At 38.2% G+C, this 21,798-nt stretch overlaps 1 long non-coding RNA gene and 1 pseudogene across 1 annotated transcript in view; both read left to right on the forward strand.

Moving 5' to 3' along the window:
• Nucleotides 1-19,418, forward strand: part of LOC120223216 — a 76,963-nt gene extending 57,545 nt beyond the window's left edge. Inside the window, exon 3 of the long non-coding RNA XR_005526237.1 lies at nt 19,305-19,418. This is a non-coding gene — a long non-coding RNA (uncharacterized LOC120223216). The remainder of the gene's footprint in view (nt 1-19,304) is intronic.
• Nucleotides 19,419-20,111: 693 nt separating this feature from the next.
• On the forward strand, nt 20,112-21,544 carry LOC120223214 (annotated as a pseudogene).
• The last annotated feature ends 254 nt before the right edge of the window (nt 21,545-21,798 follow it).

A 21,798-nucleotide genomic window follows, 5' to 3' on the forward strand; every position in this document is an offset into this window, starting at 1 on the left:
ATAAATCCCTGGCAAATTGACTGTAACCTCCATCATACCTTCAATCATGATAAAATTGCCAATTTCATGGGGCATATCTCTTCTGCTTGGTTTCTCTTATAACTGTTCACAGGCCCTTTCTTAAAACTTTCTTCCTTCAATTCCTGTGAAGTTGTACTTAGTGTTTTCTCCCACTGACTCATGCCTTCTTATTTCCTGTTTCAGCTCCTCTTCCCTTCTGCCACATAAATGAGGCATTTTGCCAAGTTTCCATTCTTTTGCTATGCTTTCTCCATCATGCTTTTCATATACTCTTATGGTTTCAAATATTATGACCATGTGAAAAAAAATTAACCCATTTTTTTATGTTTTAGTTCCTATCTCAGCTTGCCATCCATAAACTCCATATATGCCTCCTATGTAACATTTCTGGTATCCAGCACTTTCTAATCATGCAGGGCTTGGGAAATATCCCTTTTTTGGTCCATTTGCTTCCATATTCTTCTCTTGAATACTAATCACCTCTCTAATTAAAACCTTTAGCTCCAGATCAATACATCCAAATATACTTAACAGATTCTCAATAGCTCCATGTTAATGTCAAAAAGCTCTATCAGTTCAACATCTCATGCACAGATCTCTTGATTTACCACTCTCCCAATCTGATCCTTTTCTCGTTTTCTTTGCCTCAATGAATTTGATTACTCTCCATCTTGTTTCACAAGCCAGAAACATGGCAGTTATCCTTAATTCACCCCCATGTGTAAGATAGATCCTCAATGTTGATTTATTCAAAGCTGCAATTGTCTTTCTCCATATTACACAGAGCACCTACTTCTTCCACATAAGCACTTTTCTTCTCTATTCTGTCTTCTTCACTACAGCTATAATCAAGAGTCATTTAAAAAAAGGTTTTTTTCTTCATTTCTCTGAAATTGTACCCATTCTTAAAATCTCAGCTTACAGCTCAAGTTTTCTTCAAACCCTTTTATAATCCCTACTAGCCCTCAAATTTTATTTTAGTTTTTAAAGTAGCAGTGTGATGGCAAGTTATGGGCTTTGATTATACCCATCTCACAAATATGAAATCTAAAACTCAAAAAAAGAAATGATGTACCCAAAGTCACTGAATTAGATGGTAACAGAACAAGGCTTAGAAATCAGATTATGTGACTTAAAATTCATTCTTATCTGCAATACCACTTCCTTCAATCTTCAGACTTTTCTTTAACATGCTAGTGTTACTAATATGACATTATCTTGTATTTCCATTCTTTCATATTCCTATCTGGTGTAGAAACTTGTTGAAATTGGAATGGTTGCTTGATTCATTAATTTAAAAATGTTTTTGTCAATTATATACTTGGTAAAACATGAAGACCTAGGAATACAGTGCTGACATACCAGAATTAGCAAATAACTGTCTCCAGCATAAAATATTCTGTTTCAGCAGATATTAGTAATTATTAACAAACTATAAATATACTCTATTTTTATTTTAACTCCATTAATAATCTTCATTAGGCATAAGACTTTATGAGTCTAGCTATTGGAATCTTGAAAATGTAACATAGCTGTTCAAGATATTTAGGTTTTAGAATATATAAACATTTTCTTTCAAAGGAATATCCTTGTAAAATTACCCAAAAGTGAGCCAGTTTTTATACACCCTTTAAATATTTTTTAAACGTTTATTTATATATTTTGAGAGAGCAAGTTTGCATGAGCAAGGGAAGGGCAGAGAGTGGGAGAAAGAGAGAATCCCAAGCAGGCTTCATGCTGCCAGTGCAGAGCCCAACCCGGGGCTCAGAATTCATGAACTGAGATCATGACCTAGGCCGATATCAGAGACTTAGGGGTATCTGAGTAGCCCAGTGAGTTGAGTCACCGATTTAGGCTTAGATTGTGAACGCATGGGCTTGTGAGTTGGAGTCCCACATTGGGCTCACTGCTGTCAGTACAGATCCTGCTTCAGATTCTCTGTCCTCCCCTCTCTCGGTCCCTCCCCTGCTCATTCTCTCTCTCTCTCTCTCTCTCTCTGTCTCTCTCTCTCTCTTTCTCTCTCTTCCTCTCTCTCTCTCCAAAATAAATAAACATTAAAATTAAAAAAGAATCAGAGGCTTAACCTACTGAACCACCCAGGCACTCTTACCCTTTAAATATTATATAAAGTACAAATAGATGATGTGTTTAGCACTATAGGAATTCACAGGCTGAGTTTGGAAGTGATTACATAAATAAGTGTTTATATTTGTGAGGTAATAAGCTTAGATTTCCTGAGATTAATAGAAAGTAGTGGACTCATTGGCTTAAATGTTCACTAAAAACGACAATTTTTTAACTTGAGGAAATTTGAAGGTATGCTATTGCCTCCTAAATATTCTAAATGACCTAAGCTCCTCCTCCTGAACCCATTACCCATGGACAACTGAGACAGAGCAATCTAGTGTCAATCTAGTTTTCAATTTAGGTACTAAGCCCAAGTAGGGTGTATATATTAGTTCATATATATAGATATAGATATAGATAGACATATATAGATATAGATGATATAGATATATAGATATAGATATAGATATAGATATAGATATAGATATAGATATAGATATAGATATAGATCTGGAACTGTGAATCTGTCTAGAAAGCATATGCTTGATGGCCAAACAATCCATGCTTCAAGAGCAGATATTATGTTATATTTAACAAGTAGTCAGTATGTCGAAAACAGTTGGTATGTTTATGCTGTCTGTCATTATTGGTCAACCTGTCCAAAGTGATCTACATGTCTGGGCTATGTATATGCATCATTAATATATCTAAATTGGTCCGTGTATTTGGGAGATATGTTTGCCTGAAATTGTCAGTAATTCTGGCTTGACCAGGTGTTATTGATGCATTTATATTTCTTTTATGCCTTAGTTTATTATTTTGGGGAAAAAGCAACTCAAAGTAGGCCAGTTCTTGATTGAAAGTGAGTGTCAGGATGGAGGTTAGGGGGAGTGGACTCCCTGGTGTCTATAGGGAATTTGGTTCTAGCCTTATAAACAATGTCCCTCAGACATGGCCAGTACTGCTGAGAAATTGCTAAACTCTCATGACAAAAGTAATCTGTACTGTTATAACCAGTCTCAACCCAGGACATCTAAAAGTTGGAATGGGAAGCGAGGGCCAACTCAGACATCAGGACCCAGTTAGCAGGGTTCCTGCTTCATCTTTATCTATGATTTTTGCTGACTCTCACACTCCTACAGTCCTTTGTCTCTCTGAGTGACTTTGGCTTTGCAGCCTCAACTAATGTCCTTTCCTGTAAGCTATTTTGTAAGAAGGCTTATCTGAGTAACCACAGCTAACTCATGAGCCAGTGTGACCACAGAAGTCAAATTTCCTAACTTTGAGGTCCAGCTTCACTCATCACTAATGTAGCCTGAGATTCCTCATCAGCAAAATGAGATGATATTAACACTAAAGACAAATAATGACTAAATAAAGGTGTTTATGTACAGCCCCTTGGAAATATACCTAGCACAGGGCAAGCTTTCAGGAAATGGAAGAAATTATGTTCTCTTATCTTAAAAATAATGTAGGAATTATTTTAAAATTTTATATGGCTATGGTTTTCATAGGGAAAAAAAGTGGGTTTTCTGTTAATTGTCTGTCATTAGCTCAAAAAAAAAAAACACCTAAAACCCTACAGGCTTATATTAATTGTAGGAGATGGAAAGTGAGAGTGAATTTTAAAAGGCCAGCATTACCTTGATTCCAAACAGACAAAGACCACACTTGAAAGAAAAACTATGGGGTGTCTTCATGGCTCAGTTGGTTAAGCGTCTGACTTCAGCTCAGATCATGATCTCACGGTCTGTGAGTTCAAGCCCTGCATCAGGCTCTGTGCTGACAACTCAGAGCTTGAAGCCTGCTTCGGATTCTGTGTCTCCTTCTCTCTCTGCCCCTCCACTGCTCATGTTCTGTCTGTCTGTCTCTCTCTCTGATATAAATAAACATTAAAAAAAAAATGAGAACTATAGGCCAATATCCCTTAAAAACATAGAGCAAAAATTCTCAACAATATTCTAGCAAATTGAATCCAACAGTACATTAAAAGAGTTATTCAGCATGATCAAATGGGATTTATTCCTGGACTGCAGGAGTGGTTCAATATTCACAAATCAATCAAGGTGATACATCACATTAATAAAAGAAAGGATAAGAACCATATGATCCCCTCAGTAGACTTAGAAAAAGTATTGGAAAAAAAATACAACATCCTTTTTTGGTAAAAACTCTCAACAAAGTAGGGAAAGAGGGAATGTACCTCAAAGTCATCAAGGTCATATACACAGCTAATAGTATCCTCAATGGGAAAAACTCAGAGCTTTTCCTCTATGGTCAGGAACAAGGCAAGTGCTGTCCTCTCTCACCATTATTATTTAACAAAGTACTGGAAGTCCTAGTTTCAGCAATCAGATGACAAAAAGAAATACAAAGCATCTAAAATGGCAAGGAAGAAGTCAAAGTTTCATTATTCAAAAATGACATGATGCTCTATATAGAAAACCCTAAAGCCTTGGGGCACCTGGGTGGCTTAGTCTGTTAAGCGTCCGACTTTCGCTTAGGTCATGATCTCGCAGTTCGTGGGTTCGAGCCCCGCGTCGGGCTCTGTGCTGACTGCCAGCTCAGAGCCTGGAGCCTGTTTCAGTCTGTGACTCCCTCTCTCTCTGACCCTCCCCTGCTTACGCTCTCTCTCTCTCTCTCTCTCCTAGAAATAAATAAAACATAAAAAAAAAAGAAAACCCTAAAGCCTTAACCAAAAAAGTTCTAGAATTCAATAAAGTCATAGGATATAAAATAAATATACAGAAATCTGTTGTATTTCTATACACCAATAATGAAACAACAGAAAGAGAAATCAAAGAATCAATTCCATTTACAATTGTACCCAAAACAGTAAGATATCGAGGAATAAATCTAACCAAAGCAAAGAGGTAAAAGACCTGTATTCTGAAAACTATAGAACATTTATGAAATCAGTTGAAAATTACACAAACAAGTGGAAAAACATTCCATGCTTATGGATTGGAAGCACAAATATTATTAAATGCTTTACTACCCAAAGCAATCTACAGATTTAAAGCCATCCTTATCAAAATACTATTGGCATTCTTCACGGAGCTATAACAAACACTCCTAAAATTTGGATGCAACCACAAAAGACTGTGCTCAACCAAAGAAATCTTGAAAAAGAAAAACAAAGCTGAAGGTATTACAATTCCAAACTTCAAGCTGTATTACAAAGCAATAGTCATCAAGACAATATAGTACTGGCACAAAAATAGACATATAGATCAGTAGAACAGAATAGAAAACCCAGAAATGGACACACACGATATGATCAATTAATAATATTCAATAAAACAAGACAGAATATTCAATGGAGTAAAGACAGTCTTTTCAACAAATGGTGTTGGGAAAACTGAACAGCAACATGCAGAAGAATGAAACTGGCCCACTTCCTTATACCCTACACAAAAATAAATTCAAAACAGATGAGAGGCCTAAATGTGAGACAGGAAACTATCAAAATCCTTGAGGAAGACACAGGCAGCAACCTCTTTGACCTCAACATTAGCAACTTCTTATTAGACATATCTCTGGAAGCAAGGGAAAGACAAGCAAAAATGTTCTGTACAGTAAACGAAACAATAGACAAAACTAAAAGGCTATAGAATAGGAGCAGATATTTGCAAATTACATGTCTGATAAAGGGTTAGTATCTAAAATCTATAAATAACTTATCAAACACAACACCCATAAGACAAATAAGCCAGTTGAGAAATGGACACAAGACATGAATAGATACTTTTCCAAAGAAGACATTCAGACATCTGCAAAGATGCGGACATAGAGTCACCCTCTGGAACTGTTGTTGGGAATGCAAACTGGTGTGGCCACTCTGTAAAACTATGGAGTTTCCTTAAAGAGTTAAAAAAATGGAACTACACTACAATCCAGCAATTTCACTACTAGGTATTTACCCATAGAATACAAAATTATTGCCTCAAAGGGGCACATGTACCATAATGTTTATAGCAGTACTATCAACAATAAGCAAATTATGGAAAGAGCCCAAATGTCCAGCAATTGAATGGATAAAGAAATTGTGGGGTGTGTATACACATACACACACACACACACACACACACACACACACACACACTGGTATATTAGTCATCAAAAGAATGAAATCTTGCAATGGCATGGTTGGAACTAGAGTGTATTATGCTAAATGAAATAAGTCAGACAGAGAAAGATAGATACCATATGATTTTACTCGTATGTGGAATTTAAGGAACAAAACAAATGAATACAGGGGAGGGGGAACAAAGAGCAGGAAACAAACCTTAAGGAACTCTTCCCTATAGAGAACAAACAGGGTTGGTGGAGGAGAGGTGGGGGAGGGATGAGCTAAATGGGTGATGGGTATTAAGAAGGGCGCTTGTGTTGAACACTGGCTATTGTGTGTAAGTGATGAATCAGTAAATTCTATTCCTGAAAGCAATATTACACTATCTTTTAATTAAGCAGAATTTAAATAAAAATTTCAAAAAAATAAACTGAGTTTTAAGTGATGAACAAGACTGTGTCAAATTAAGGGGATGGGAGTTGGCATGCAGAAAGAGAATAAATAGTATGTGGAAGTAAGAGTGAACTTTTGGCTCTAGGAAAAAATCTTAGAGATCGGTGCATGGATATCTGAGTGAGATGGGGAAGGTACATGAGGCAAAAAATGGAAGGCTTTGAAAGGGAGGTTAAGGAGTATTGAATTTGTCAGAAGGTTGATGGCTTTACAAATGGGTAGATATAATTGGCTTTGTCTTTGAATCAGCTTCTGTGTACAAATGGAGTAGTAGAGGCAGGGAAACCAGCACAAAGAACCTTTTAGTAGTATTGTAGTATCTCAGACTATTATATCGGCAAATAAATTGGAGAGAAATCTCTGTATTCAAGAGATATTTAGCATTATAACTAATGACATTTGGTTATTTGTAGAAATAGATGACTACATTTTGGCTTTAGTAACTGGGTGGATGATGATACCACTTGTTAAGGTGGGAAACTCAGAAGATAAAATAGGTAGAAACAGGCGGAAATGTTTACCTTAAGTATGTTAACCTCCCCAATAAATTGGTTGCCTACCTGAATCTGGAAGCAGGAGACAAGTCTGGGCTGAAAACTCACCTGAAAGGTGCTAGTAAAGGGACCACAGTTGCCATGGAAGTGGAGTGGGTAACGGCAAGAGAAAAACAGGACTGTGGCCTCAGTCACTGCATCCTGCATGTGCCTGATATTTAGCAAGTCTGAAATTGATTAAGATTTGGAAACAAAAAATGAATATAATCCTCTCATCTCAATGGTCTTCTCCATGGAGAGGTGGATTTCTGCAAATTGCATTTTTTTAAGTTTATATTTAAATTCCAGTCAGTTAACACAGTGTAGTATTAGTTTCAGGTATACAATACAGTGATTCACTCCTTCCATACATCACACTGTGCTCATCACAAGTGTACACCCCACTCCTCCAATAACCATCAGTGTGTGCTCTATAGTTAAAAGTCTGTTTCGGGGCGCCTGGGTGGCTTGGTCGGTTGAGCGTCCGACTTTCGCTTGGGTCATGATCTCGCGGTTCGTGGGTTCGAGCCCCGCGTCGGGCTCTGTGCCGACTGCCAGCTCAGAGCCTGGAGCCTGTTTCAGTCTGTGACTCCCTCTCTCTCTGACCCTCCCTGCNGGGCTCTGTGCCGACTGCCAGCTCAGAGCCTGGAGCCTGTTTCAGTCTGTGACTCCCTCTCTCTCTGACCCTCCCTGCTCACGCTGTCTCTCTCTTTCTCTCTCTCTCTCTCTCTCTCTCTCCCCCTCTCTCCTAGAAATAAATAAAACATTAAAAAAAATTTAAAAAAAAATTAAAAGTCTGTTTCTTGGCTTACCTCCCTCTTTTTTCCCTTGTTTGTTTATTTTGTTTCTTATATTACACATATAAGTGAAATTATATGTATTTATCTTTCTCTGACTTATTTTGCTTAGCATAATACTCTCTAGCTGTATTCATGTTGCAAGATTTCATTCTTTTTAATGGTTGAGTAATATTCCATATATATATTTGGATAAAAACCTAGTAGTGCAATTGCTGGATTGTAGGGTAGTCCTATTTTTAACTTTCTGAGGAATGTTTATACTGTTTTCCAGAATGGTTACACCGGTTTCTATTGCCAGCAATAGGGCAAGAAAGTTTCCCTTTCTCCCCATCCTCACTAACACCTGTTATTTCCTGTGTGCCATTCTGAAAGGTATGAGATGTTATCTCATAGTAGTTTTGATTTGTATTTCCCTGATGATGAGTAATACTGAGCCTCTTTTTTGTGTGTCTCTTGACCATCTGTATATCTCCTTTGGAAAAGATGTGTATTTGTGTCTTCTGCTCATTTTTTAACTGAATTATTCATTTTAGGATGTTGAGTTTGGTAAGTTTTTACTGATTTTTGATACTAACCCTTTATCAGAGATGTCATTTGCAAATATCTTCTCTGATTCTGTAGGCTGCTTTTAGTTGTGTTGATTTTTTTTTCCTTTTGTATACAGAAACTTTTTATCTTAATGAAGTTTCTCTTCTTAAAAATAATAAGCATATAATAGACTTACTATTTAAAGCTTATTAAGAACATACTGAATAAATGAGTACTGAGAAAATGTCTTTTGCTTTTTGAGTATTGAAGTACTGGTACAAGAGGAGTGGAAAGGAAAAATTAGTTCAAAATTCATGGAAAACAGGGAACATTAAATTATGTGAAATCAACATGACAACGTTAGTAGGCCCCTTAGGCCTGAAACAAAATGTTAATCATTGCCTTTGAGGATATGCATATTGAAGACATATTGATACCATTACCATGACAACAAAGATTTATTTAATTGGCATCTAGTGTTTCATTGCATATTTATTTTAATCCTTGTTCATGTTTTAATGTTTATTTTTCAGAGAGAGAGAGAGAGAGAGACAGCATTGTGAGCAGGGGAGGGGCAGAGAGAGAGAGGGAGACACAGAATCCAAACCAGGCTCCAGGCTCTGAGCTGTCATCACAGAGCCCAATGTGGGGCTGAACTCATGTACCATGATCATGACCAGAGCAGAAGTCAGAAGCTTAACTGACTGAGCCATCCAGGCTCCATGAGAAATAAATTATTTTTAAAATACTGTCAGTTTTTATAGGTGATCCCAGGAGATGGGTGGCCCAGTGATTATCCCATCAGAACCACACCCTTCCCATGTGATTATATCCTATCTGACCTGACTATACAGCAGAAAGACCTCCTGCAAGAACTAGTCTATCCCCAAAGCATCACTGAATAGTGTGCTCAGAGATACTTCCCCATTGAGGGTGGGTTCTCCTTACTGAATCACCTATTCAGGATCTCTTGGATCCTCAGGGACACTTAAGTATAGCTTTGAAATGGTAGGTGACATTCTGCCGCTTATTGTGTTTTCACACAATGCTGCTCTTGATCATGTTGTCACTTCACATGAAGAGACCCAAATGGAGTATAAGTTGACTTTTGCTATCTTCTCAGAAATGAACAAAAAAGCTCTCTGGGAGAGTCAGGTCTTGAATTTTCTAACTTGATTGAGCAATATTTCACCTGGCTGCAACCTACAACATGCTTGCTACACACTTTCCAGTTGCCTTTAGACTTGCTAAATGCATTTATAGACGGAGACAAGCAGTTGGAAAAATGTGGTAGATAAAATAAAGTCTTTTTCACACTGCCCCTTTTATTATTGTGTTATAAAAACCCAGGCTCAAAATAGATTGAGGTAGATTTATCTTTTAATGAAAATCGCCGGGAGGTTGGAAGTCAAATATTCTTATCTTTTTCTCACGTCTCTGGAGCAGGACTCGTTTGCAGTGCTGACCTCACAGTATAGTCCTAGAGGGAACTACAATGATATTGTGGACTGACTTCCTTCAGAAGGGACTTTTAAAAGAGATAATGAAGCTAGCATGCCTCCTTTTTGACTCCATTGTCCAGGCTTGTGCATGTCAGCTTTGCCGAGAGCAAAGGGCATACAAGTTCAGGAGCAATTGTGTCCAGTAGAAAGGAGGAAGCTCTCAGGACATTGTCACACAGCTGGCCTCAGCTGCCCTGGAAGCCTTTGCTGTACTTACAGGCTTCAATGCCCACCTGAACCTCAGGTCGGAGGCTGGGTGCGTCCATCCTACTGGGTCTTTTCACACATTCCCGCTGTGGGGAGTCTCACAAGGCAGCTGCCAGGGTAACTGCCCCAGACCCTTCACTGCTCCACAATGCACCTGATGGTTTCTGCTGCCCTTGCAGCTTTCTGACTCATGAATGGGGCTCTCAGAACTCTGTCTCGCTGAGTGATTTTACCAGTTGGTTGGGTTTTTTTTGTTTGCTTGTTTTTTTCTTTTGTTTTGTTTTTGTCATAGTTTTTCAATTTACATAAGCCAGTGAGGAAATAATTCTGTTTCTTTGTCTGTTCACTTTCTGTTCGCATGAATTTCAAAGTTACTAACAGAGAAGAGAGATTGGGTGTTGGTGTTGGGAGAAATGAAAGCAGAGGCAATAAGAAAAAGTAGACAAGGGAATGGCATTTTAAGGAGACTATTATCAGTCAGCATTTCAACAAATATCTGTAAAAAAATCACTCTGGGGGAATATAGTAATGAGAATTTAATGTCAAAATGATTGTAATTTTATGCCTAAATACACTCAACATGACAAAGAATTCTCTTAATCTTAATTAGAAATAGGTGGGGGTATTTTAATTTTTTCCACAAACTGCATAGCTCCTGGAACTAATTGCCTTCCAAGAGCAATAGATAATAGAAAAACACGATTGCATTGTATGTTCTGGAGAACATAAATACCATCCCACTGATTTCTTAACTCCCTGAACCAGAGCAGCATCTCAGTCTAGCTGGTAGTAATTAAAATTCCATATATCTATCTATCTAAATGAAAGGTTTTACATTTTATGTAATTACTGTACAATCACCTTACTATGAATGAATTCCATGTGCAAATGGCAAAGCGAGCTTGAAGAACTGATATGGTTAAGTACTTTCAAATCTATTACTCCTGAATAAAAGTTGCAGGGAAATTGTGTGCTGCTTAACATTTTAAGGATTTTGGTAAATTGGTAAAATATATATATATATATATATATATATATATATATATATATATATAAAATCTTGTATATAGATATGCTTAATCTGACAGAATCCATCAGATAGGGAGATGGAATCCAAAGCAGGCTCAAGGCTCTGAACTGTCAGCACAGAGCCTGATGTGGGGCTTGAACCCATGAACTGCAAGACCATGACCAGAGCAGAAGTCAGACACTTAACCAAGTGAGCCACCCAGGAACCCTGTGTCTTCCTTTTTTAATGAGCCACAGAACTCTTTGGCATCCAGCCAGGGGAAAAAACTGTTTAAAGAAGCTTGAGTAAATTTAAACTCTTCTCCTCTCATCTGAAATTGGCAGACCCTCCCTCAAAACATACTGGAGCCTCCCTGAAACTAAGCATTCTGTGAAGACAGGTTTCTTGGGGTAAAAAATGAAAAAGAAAAGTTTCATTTCTTCCTCTAACTTTAGTTTTCCCTAAGACACACTCTAACTTAAATTCAGTTGTGCCGTGAAAATTATGTTCATAATTGGATCTGGTTGAATAAATTTACTTTAACCATATTAATTGAAAATAGATGAAGATCTTTTCCTAAGTGCACCTTAAAATCTAGAATAACAAAATTAACATTAGAAAAGAAACATAACCCAAACCATCCATGTGGGCACAAGTTTTTACACATGTGTAAATTCATGTGAAATATGGCACACTGTCTCCCAATCTGAGAGGCATATCCGTGTTCTTTCCTTTAGTAGAAGTCCTACTTAAAAAAATAAAATTAGAAGACTCCTATGTCTTAGATACACTTAGAGGTGCATATCTGATATAATGAATGAAGAGAAAATAGGTATTGCTAAGGTAAACAAAATTTATTTTGTCTTATTTGCATGGCAAAGTTGTGTAACCAAAATGAGAAAGTCTGTATCTACTACTCTTTGTTATTGTTTTGTTTGATAAGGTGACCTATGATAAACCAAAATGACTAGTAGTACCATGAGATTGTTGAAAATCTTTGACAGAGAGGAGACACTTTACAACCTTATATTAAAAGAGTGAACAAGTGAATGAATAAAAACTTGGATTTATCATTATCATTATGGCATGAAAAACTTAGGAAAATGTGAAGGGTAAGCTCAGTATTTTATAATTTTCAGCTTTACATATTTTTAAAAAATGAACACTGAATGCTATACTGAATTCCTATATATAAAATTATGAATTTTAGTCATAAATAATGGGTTTGTTGAATTAGACATAAGATATTTTCCAACTTCAGTCTCTCTTTTGGCCATCAAAATTATGGACCTGAGTGTAATGGTAACTCTACATCTTCACATATTTTAAAAATGTTTCTTCCCCAGGGCACCTGGGTGGCTCAGTCCATTAAGCATATGATTTCAGCTCAGGTTATGATCTCATGGCTCTTGTGAGTTTAAGCCCCACATCAGGCTCTTTGCTGTCAACACAGAGCCCGCTTTAGATCCTCTGTCCCCACCCCCATCCCTCTCCTGCTCACATGAGAATGTTCTCTCTCTCATTCTCTATCTCTGTCTCTCAAAAATAAATAAACAGTAAAAAAAATGATTCTTACCCTCAAAAACTATTGTTTGAGCACTTGCTATATGCCAGACAGTTTTAAATGCTGAGAAGAGAAAAATGAATAATAGAAGCAAGACCTTCTGCCTTCCCAAAGCTAATATTCTAGAAAGGGAAGTAGAGAATAAATCAAAAGTAAGTAACATATAGATATCAGATAGTGTTGAATGTTGAGGATAAACAATAAAGCAAGAATGGGAAATAGGTATAAATGTAATATAATAATTATTCATTTTTAAAAATAATATAATTTAAAAATTCCCACTGAGAATGTGATATTTGGGAAAAGAATAGAAAATGAAGAGAAAGTGAGCCACGGAAGTATCCACGTGTTGAGGGGAAACTATGGAGAAGTTTCAGTAGTTCAAAGGCTCTGAGGCAGGAACATACATGATATGTCAGAAGAGTAGCAGGAAGCCAGTGTTGCTCTGGAGTGAAGGAGGCAATAGTGGTATGTGAGTGGTACAATGATGTAGATCACATAGGGCCACTGGTAGTACTGACTTTATGTCTAAATGAGATGGGAAGGGATGGGAATGTTCGCTACTTAGATACATACAGTTTATGGGGCGCCTGGGTGGCTCATTCGGTTAAGCGTCCTACTTGGGCTCAGGTCATGATCTCACGGTTCTTGGGTTCAAGCCCTGCGTCGGGCTCTGTGCTGGCAGCTAGCTCAGAGCCTGGAGCCTGCCTCGGATTCTGTGTCTCCCTCTCTCTCTGACCCTCCCCTGCTCACACTGTGTCTCTCTCTCTCTCAGAAATAATTAAAACATTAAAAAAAATTTTTTAAATATAAAAAAAGATACATACAATTTATTTCAGCATCAAGATTTATTTGAATGTTAGTCTTCCAGAGCAGGAATTCAAAGCAAGGTTAATCCCCATGACTTCTACATTCTCTCTGAATCAGGAAGGAGGATCTTACTGTATTTTGTTATGTAACTGTCCTTAATGTCAAACCTCTAAGACTATGAATATTTGATACAGGGCAATGAAATTAAAGCAACAAAGATCAGACCTAAATTACACTCAGAAGGCCAAGATATAGTTCTCATACTCCCGATCATCCTGAAAACCCCAAAACAGGCTCCTCAGTGAAGTCACCTGATCACAAAGGCAGAGTAAAGACGAGAGTGGGAACCAATGTCTGTTAGTCCAAACTCTCTTCTCAGAGCCAGTTAGGGTTCAAAACCTCGTGTCTGACTGTTCAGAAAAGCCTGGAGGCCGAGGGTGGGGAGCACTAGGTTGGCAGCAATAGCTCAGGACAAGAAAACCAGCACTTCCTGCCCCCCGAGCCCTGAAAGTCTAGATTTTAGAGCAAGGCATTGCTAAGGGCCCCTGTGTCTTAGCACATCTAAAAGTCAATATGGGCAGATGGTTTTGTGCCTAAAAAAGAGTCCACAACACCTCCCCTTGAGAAGAAAAGGCATTCTGTGTAATTTGTGGGTGGTTTCTATTTTTTTTACTCATAATTGCAAATAAAGGAGTTTAGATTTTTTTTAATTCAAATCAGTTAATATACAGTGTAGTCTTGGCTTCAGGAGTAGAATCTAGTGATGCATCTCTCACATATGACACCCAGTGCTCAGCCTAAAAAGTACCCTTCTTAATGCCCATCATCCATTAAACCCATCCCCCCTCCTCCCTCCACCAACCCCCAGTTTGTTCTCTGTATTTAAGAGTCTCCTATGGTTTGCCTCCCTCTGTGTTCCCTTCCCTTCCCCTATGTTCATCTGTTGTGTTTCTTAAATTCCACATATGAGTGAAATCATATGATATCTTCCTTTCTCTGACTGACTTATTTTGCTTAGCATAATACCCTTGAGTTCTATCAATGAATGACTAAAGAAGATGTGGTCCATGTATATGATGGAGTTCTAGTTGGTGATGAAAAGGAAGGAGTTTAGATTTAAATACATGGTGAAACATCTTTTATCCTTTCACACAGAAAGGACAGGTGTTTGTGGCCTGAAGTTTTTGACCAGTGCTAGATTACTCAATAGGAAGACAGCCAGCTTGATAGGGACACAGTTTTTATTTTTTTAAGAATTTGATAATTGATTTTAAAAATGTATAAACCCATCTTAAGGACTTACTTTACTTTGTAACAATTATTTTACTACATACTAGTGTTTCTATTTTTGATTATATATGGAAGCACACTTTACATTTTAAGGGTTAAGCTCTCTAAAAAATGTACTTTTTGCCTGGTGAGAACTAACAGGTTTCTCTCTAAAGCTGTAAAGATTTTCATTGTGGACAATGTGGTGATATTAATATATAATGCCTATCAACAAGGTATTTGGAGATCCTCCTGGAGATCAAATTTTGCATTGTAGCAATTTGTGGAATAAGAACAAGCTAATGCAGCATGAAGGAAACAGTTAAGCAACTTCTCTTGAGAATACAAATGAGACAGAAAGGATCTGGTCAACACTAATTGATAGGTAATAACTAACTCATTTGCACATCACTAGTACACTTATCATTTATTAAACGACAAATGCTACATTGAGAAGATAATATCAAACTCCGAGAATTTTTGTCATTAATTACCATCTTTTTGTAAAATCAAATACATCCTCAACTGTAAGACTCTGTTACTTTAGGTGAAATTAAAACAAAATAAATCTTCCAATTAATCTATAAACACTACAAATGCTAAGTCGCACTCTGACTTTAGACTTGTTAGGATTTAAAAATATGGGTGCCTTGGAATCAATTAAGTACAGTAGTTAAATAATTTGCCCAACTAAAAGTATCATTGACCTACTATGTGTTGGATACTATGAGAGGCACTCTAGTCATAACAGAAGTGGTAGAGTACAATCTATGTCCCCAAGCTGTCAACAGTTTGCAAAAGTAGGTAGAAAATTAAATAAGTAACAGTAATAAAGTTTGGACAGTGCTTTAATATGGGGAATATGAACTGATGTTTGGGCTGGGACGCAAATGATAGATTCTAGCTAGCTAATATGTAGTGGGTCAGGAAGGGTGTCCTAGCTAGGAGGAGTAGACCAGTGGAAATAGAAAAAGGGTGGTGCTAAAAAGTTTTAGTATGGCTAGAACGCACTATTTGGGTCATAAAACTTAAGTGTCAAGAAATGGGATTAAAGAAATAAAAAGATACAAGTTGCTGAAGGGTTGGTAAGCCAAGAGTGATAGAAAACTACACTGAGATATGTAATAGCTATCATTTAATACAGTCAGGGTGCTAGTCACCCTGAGTGCATCTTCTCCTTGAAATACCCTGTTTCCTTTGGAATGAAGTGGAATTAAATGTTTATTGTAAGGAAAATGTTTACCTGGAGAATCAACCTGTAATTAAGAGAACTTTGTGACCTGAGACATACAGGTGTGCCCATAGAGTGCATTTGACACATGCAGGGAAGCTTTGACTCTGCATCTGGGAAGCTGGATGTTGTCTGAAAATTATTCTTTCATCTGAATGTAACAACAGACAAGATTTTAAAATTTGCATTCACAAAACAGAATACTAAATAGTGGTGAAAATGAATTAAATAGTGCTATATGCATCAACATCAATTTAGGCCATAAATATCATACTAAGAGAAAAATCAAATGGCAAAATGATATATAAAAGTATGATTCTACTTTTATTAAGTTTAAACCATACATAATAAACTATACATTATTTAATGATATAAACATGTAAATGTACAATGTAAAAATCAAGGTTTCTATATTCTATTTTGCTATGAACATGTGTTGGTATATGTGTTAAGGTTTGTTATGAGAAAATGGGTTTTTATAATATTTCTCATATCAAGTACCTTCAGCATATAGTATATCACAAGGCCTTCTCCTGTTTAATTAATTTTTATCAGTCATCACATCTTAGCATATCTAAGTGTCAGAATCTATTAGGGTATTACTCTCTCTAGTTAAAATTTCAAAATCAGAGATTTCAGAGCAAATAAGTGAGAGAGCCAGGACTAGACCAGGACTTTTTTATCTGTAGCCCTGAGCTTCTTCCTGTGTAGACATTACTGATTATTGACTATGAAAGTTCCCCCCACCCCAAACTGTTAAAGAAGAACTCTTGAGCCGTGCTACCCAAGTCAGTAGTCATTAGCCTTCTGTTGCTAACACTTTGGAAGCCACAAGTTCAGTATTTGGGGAGGTGTCAGTCTATGTGTCCACGAAATTTCTTCCCCAAACATGGTCTTAATTTTGATAAAACAAGCTTCCTTGAGCAGTGCCTGGATGGCTCAGTTGGTTGGGCATCTGACTTTGGCTCAAGTCATGATCTTGTGGTTAGTGAGTTTGAGCCCCACGTTGGGCTCTGTGTTGACAGCTTAGAGCCTGGACCCTGCTTCAGATTCTGTGTCTCCCTCAGCCTCTACCCCTCCCTCACTTGTGCTCTGCCTCTCTCTCTCAAAAATAAATAAAAACATTTAAAAATTGAAAAAAGAAAAACCCCAAGCTTCCATGTTTGAGAGTTTTGGTTTTTTTGGAGCTGGGCTCTTCACCTAATAAGTTTTGGATCTAGTCCTCAAGCTTTCTCTTTTTTCACTCCTCAGAGGAAGAAGAATACATCTGTGTGAACCCTCAGGGAGTCCCTTTTTTATCTTTTCAGTTGCCTGTTAATTAGCAGTAGCTATTTACTGTATTTTTCTGTAGTATCAGTTATGATGCTTAACAATAGTCATTCAATCCTATTTTTCTTAAAATTGTTATTTCCCCTATACTTATTATATGGTACCAGTATACTATTTTGAATCACTGAATGATCCAGGATAGGACCTAGGTCAGTCTAGGGTGCATAAGTTATACAAATAAGTGACACAGAATTCCATATCAATTATTTTTATTGAACCATTGTTTATCTCTCAGCTCACACCTGTGGTTTCCTAGAGGGTTCCCTAGAGCCACGTGACAGAGAGGGAAAATTCAGGTCTAATTCTCTTCAGTGGATTCTGACAGTGTATATCTGCTGTACTTCAGCCCAATCAAAGTGTGGTACTACAGGACAGTGGTAAGAGGAAACCCTTCCAGTGAACGGAGTTGGGAGTAGTATGCTTGTCATTCACTCTGTATCAAAGTGACACATGATTTAACTAGTTGAATCGGAACCAAGAAAGACAAAGATTGAAACATATGAAAAAGAAAGTCTGGAGTATTACATTCAAATAGATTTTTTTTAATTTTAAAAAATTTTTTATTTATTTCTGAGAGAGAGAGACAGCATGAGCAGGGGAGTGTCAGAGACAGAGGGAGACACAGAATCTGAAGCAGGCTCCAGGCTCTGAGCTAGCTGTCAGCACAGAGCCCAATGTGGAGCTCGAATCCATGAACCATGAGATCATGACCTGAGCCAAAGTCAGACGCTCAACCGACTGAGCCACCCAGGTGCCCCATATTCAAATAGATTTAGATTATTGTGTATCTAACAATAATGTTTGACAGAGACAAAAAACCTCTATCATGGAAGAGAATGTCAAACACTAGGTGGACAAAATGGCCCATCCCACTAAACATCAGCTCATTTCTCAGCCAGTTCAGTGTTTATACAATGGACCCAAAAACAAGATGTCTCTGTTGGCTGAGATGGAACTATGCATGGGCCCAACAGTGTGGGTTCATTCTTACTAAGGCTGATTAACTATCAACACTGCTGAATGTACAACCTACCAATGGTAGCAACCAGTGTGGGTCCTCAATACGTATGCACTCAAGTTGACAATTTGAAGGCATATTGAAATGATACATGGTGAAATTATTGGACCTTTTCAGATCAGATCCTTCAAGAGGAGACAACAATTTAAACTAACCAGAATTAACATAATTCTGAGTATGGATTTGCTTTCCTACATTCAGTACTTCACCAACCTTATCACCTGGGTCTTAAAAAAATCCCTAATTCATTAGAATGGGATCATCAAAATTTCCTTACACTAACAGGACAATTTTATGACAAACAAGGTGAGGTAATGCATGAATTTCCATTACCACTGACTCTACTTGCTTTACTTCACATGGTATCACCATAAAGTGTTAACTAAATGTGGTAATAGAATGACCTCTTAACTGATCAGTAAAATGACAGCTCAAAGCCAAGACACCATGCAGTTTTGGTATGCTGTCTTGTAAGGTGTGTAATATCCATTAAACTAATGGCCAATATACAGTGTTGTGTCCCTAAGATCTAGACTGCCAGTCTCGTGATCAAGTCATAAAAGTACCATTGGCTCCTTTTCCTATTACTCTTGTCAATCTATTTTAGAAATTTTTATTTCCGGTATTCACAATTCAGATTCCATTAGATGAGAAGTCTTGATTTCTAATGTGGGAATGTTTCTTCTAGTGGACACAATAAAGATCCCACTGAACTTGAAGCTAAGATTACTACCTCACTGAGTTGGGCTGCTCATGCCAATGAGTTATCATGCTGGCAGGGGTAATTGACCCTAAACATGACAAAGAGATAGAGTTGATGCTATACAATGGCGAAGGAGGAGAGAATGTCTGGGATGCAGAAGATTCACTGGGAATCTCTTGGTGCTTCAGTCCTCAGAAATAAACCTGAGTGGAAAACTGAAGAAATCAAAGTACCCCATGGATAAGTCAACTAAGTGCTCAGACTCCTTGAAGATTTGGGTCCCCTCTTGGACAAGAAACCCATGTTAGGTAAGTGAGGGAACTCTAAGAAAGGAGATGATGAATACCAATTATGACTTGGGATGATTTACAGATGATAGGACTATAGCCAAACTAATCCTCTTCTGTAAAGCTTACAGCCATCTGGCAATTTGGAGAGTTGATAATGGATTGGAATTAATGGAGGTTACCAGCCTAGGCAAGTGCACACTAGAAGGACTATATTAAATACCTCGTGCACTACCCCATTTCTTCCCTGCCTCACGTCTCATGCTAGTCATTGGTTTAGCAAACAATACTGTGCAGACTGTGCCTAATATCAAGCATGCATTGCTTCTTGCATACTGCTTTGGTGTTTTTCTGGCCTGTGCCTTGGGACATCTGTGGGAGCTAGCTGAGAATTCTCATGTGCTACCCAGAAGTTCAGGAAGTTTATAACTCATAGAGAAACTCTCAATGGAGGATAGGGTCTGATGTGTAGTTTCTTCTTCTTTACATCCCTTGAATCTTGAGATCCTTATAAATTTCCCCAGTCCAGGTGGGACTGAGCACTCAGTCTCCACAGAAACAGTCAATTTGAAAACGTATATATAGTTCTCGTCTCTCCTGTTATACTTCCCCTATATCTTAGTCCATTCAGTCCACCACAACAAAATATAATAGACTAGGTGGTGGATGAATAATAAACAGTTACTTCTCATAGTTCTGGAGGGTGAGATGTCCAAGAATAAAGTACTGCCAGATTTGGTGTCTACTGAGGGCCTGCTTCCTGGTTCGAAGACAGCCATCTTCTTGCCATGTCATCACATGATGTAGAAGGTCAAGGAACATTCTGAGACTCTTCTTCTATAAGGACACTTGTTCCATTCATGATGGCTCCACCCTCATGACATAATTACTTCCCAAAGTCCCTACCTCCAAATACCATCACATTGAGGATTAAGTTTCAACACATAGATTTTGGAGGGACACAAGTATTCAGTCTATGGCACTCTCTTTCCTCACTTCCACTCCCTGGGTACATGTGCCCAGTACACTATTTGCATTAACATCACTCTGAGCTGTGTTTTAAAGGGAATCTATATTATGAATATGACATGAATATGTATATCTTTTCTTTAAATATATTCCTTAAATTTGTTATCCTCACATAATCCATACATGTACCAGTTTTCAAAGCATCACAATAGGTAAGATATCTAGAGGTGTGAGGATAAAAGAAGAGGGAAAAGGGGTGCCTGGGTGGGTCAGCTGGCTATGCAACAGAGTCCTAATTTCCACTCAGGTCATGGTTTCACAGTTGGTGCATTTAAGCCCTACCCTCCACCCCCACATTGGACTCTGTGCTGACAGTGTGGAGTCTGTTTGGGATTCTCTATCTCTCTGTCTCAAAAATAGATAGATAGATAGATACATAGATAGATAGATAGATAAGAAAACAAAAAGGAAAAAGGAGACAGAAGAGAGTTCTGCCACCCCCACCGCAGCCTGTACTGCAAGCACGGCCCTACACCGTTGTCTCCTTCCCTGTTCAAGTGTGCTACAAGGCCATGCCCATGCTGCTGGCTGGTCAGGACCAGAGCTAGGAGGAAGAAATGGTGACCAAGGAAGCCTGGCTGCAGGACTCACTCAAGGCCTCTAGTCTTGGCTTTGGGCAGCTTCCCAAGTTCCAGGATAGAGACCTTATCCTGAACCAATCCAATGCCATCTGAAACACCTGGCCTGTTCCCTTGGGCTCTATGGGAAAGACCAGCAGGAGATGACTCTGGTGGATATGGTAAAAGACAATGTGGAGGATCTTTGGTGCAAATACCTTGTCTTTATCTATACCAACTACAAGGCAGGCAAGGAGAAGATGTAAAGGCATGACCAGAGCACCTAAAGCTTTTTGAGATCCTGCTGTCCCAGAACAATGGGAGCCAGGCCTTTATTGTGGGCACCCACATCTCCTTTGCAGACCTCAACCTGCTGAACTTGCTGCTGATTCTCCAGGTCCTGGCCCCAGCTGCCTGGACTCCTTTCTCCTGCTCTTGGTCTCTGTGGGGTACTTCCATGCCTGTCCCAAGCTCAGGCCTTCCCCTTCTCTTGGCATACAAAGCTACCCATCAACTGCAACAGGAGGAAGGGAGACCATGTGGCACCCTCTGTAAGGGGTGGGGGCTACATGCCTTCCTTTCTCCAGGACCAATAAAATTTTCAAGCAAGGGGGGAAAAAAAGAAGACTGAAGAAAAATCCTCAGAAACACATTTTAGATAAGGACATAAAAACAGAAGCAAATAGAGGAAAGTGAGGGTATGGTTACTAAATGAAGGTAATATAAGAAGGCTCACATGTTATATTTTGGAAAGTTTGGCCAGGTGGATTTTCAAATTCTGGGACCGTCCCAAAATCAAACTTAAAAGT

Source organism: Hyaena hyaena, unplaced genomic scaffold (assembly GCF_003009895.1).
Source record: "Hyaena hyaena isolate Hyena2069 unplaced genomic scaffold, ASM300989v1 scaffold_973, whole genome shotgun sequence".
In the NCBI taxonomy this organism is placed as follows: domain Eukaryota; kingdom Metazoa; phylum Chordata; class Mammalia; order Carnivora; family Hyaenidae; genus Hyaena; species Hyaena hyaena.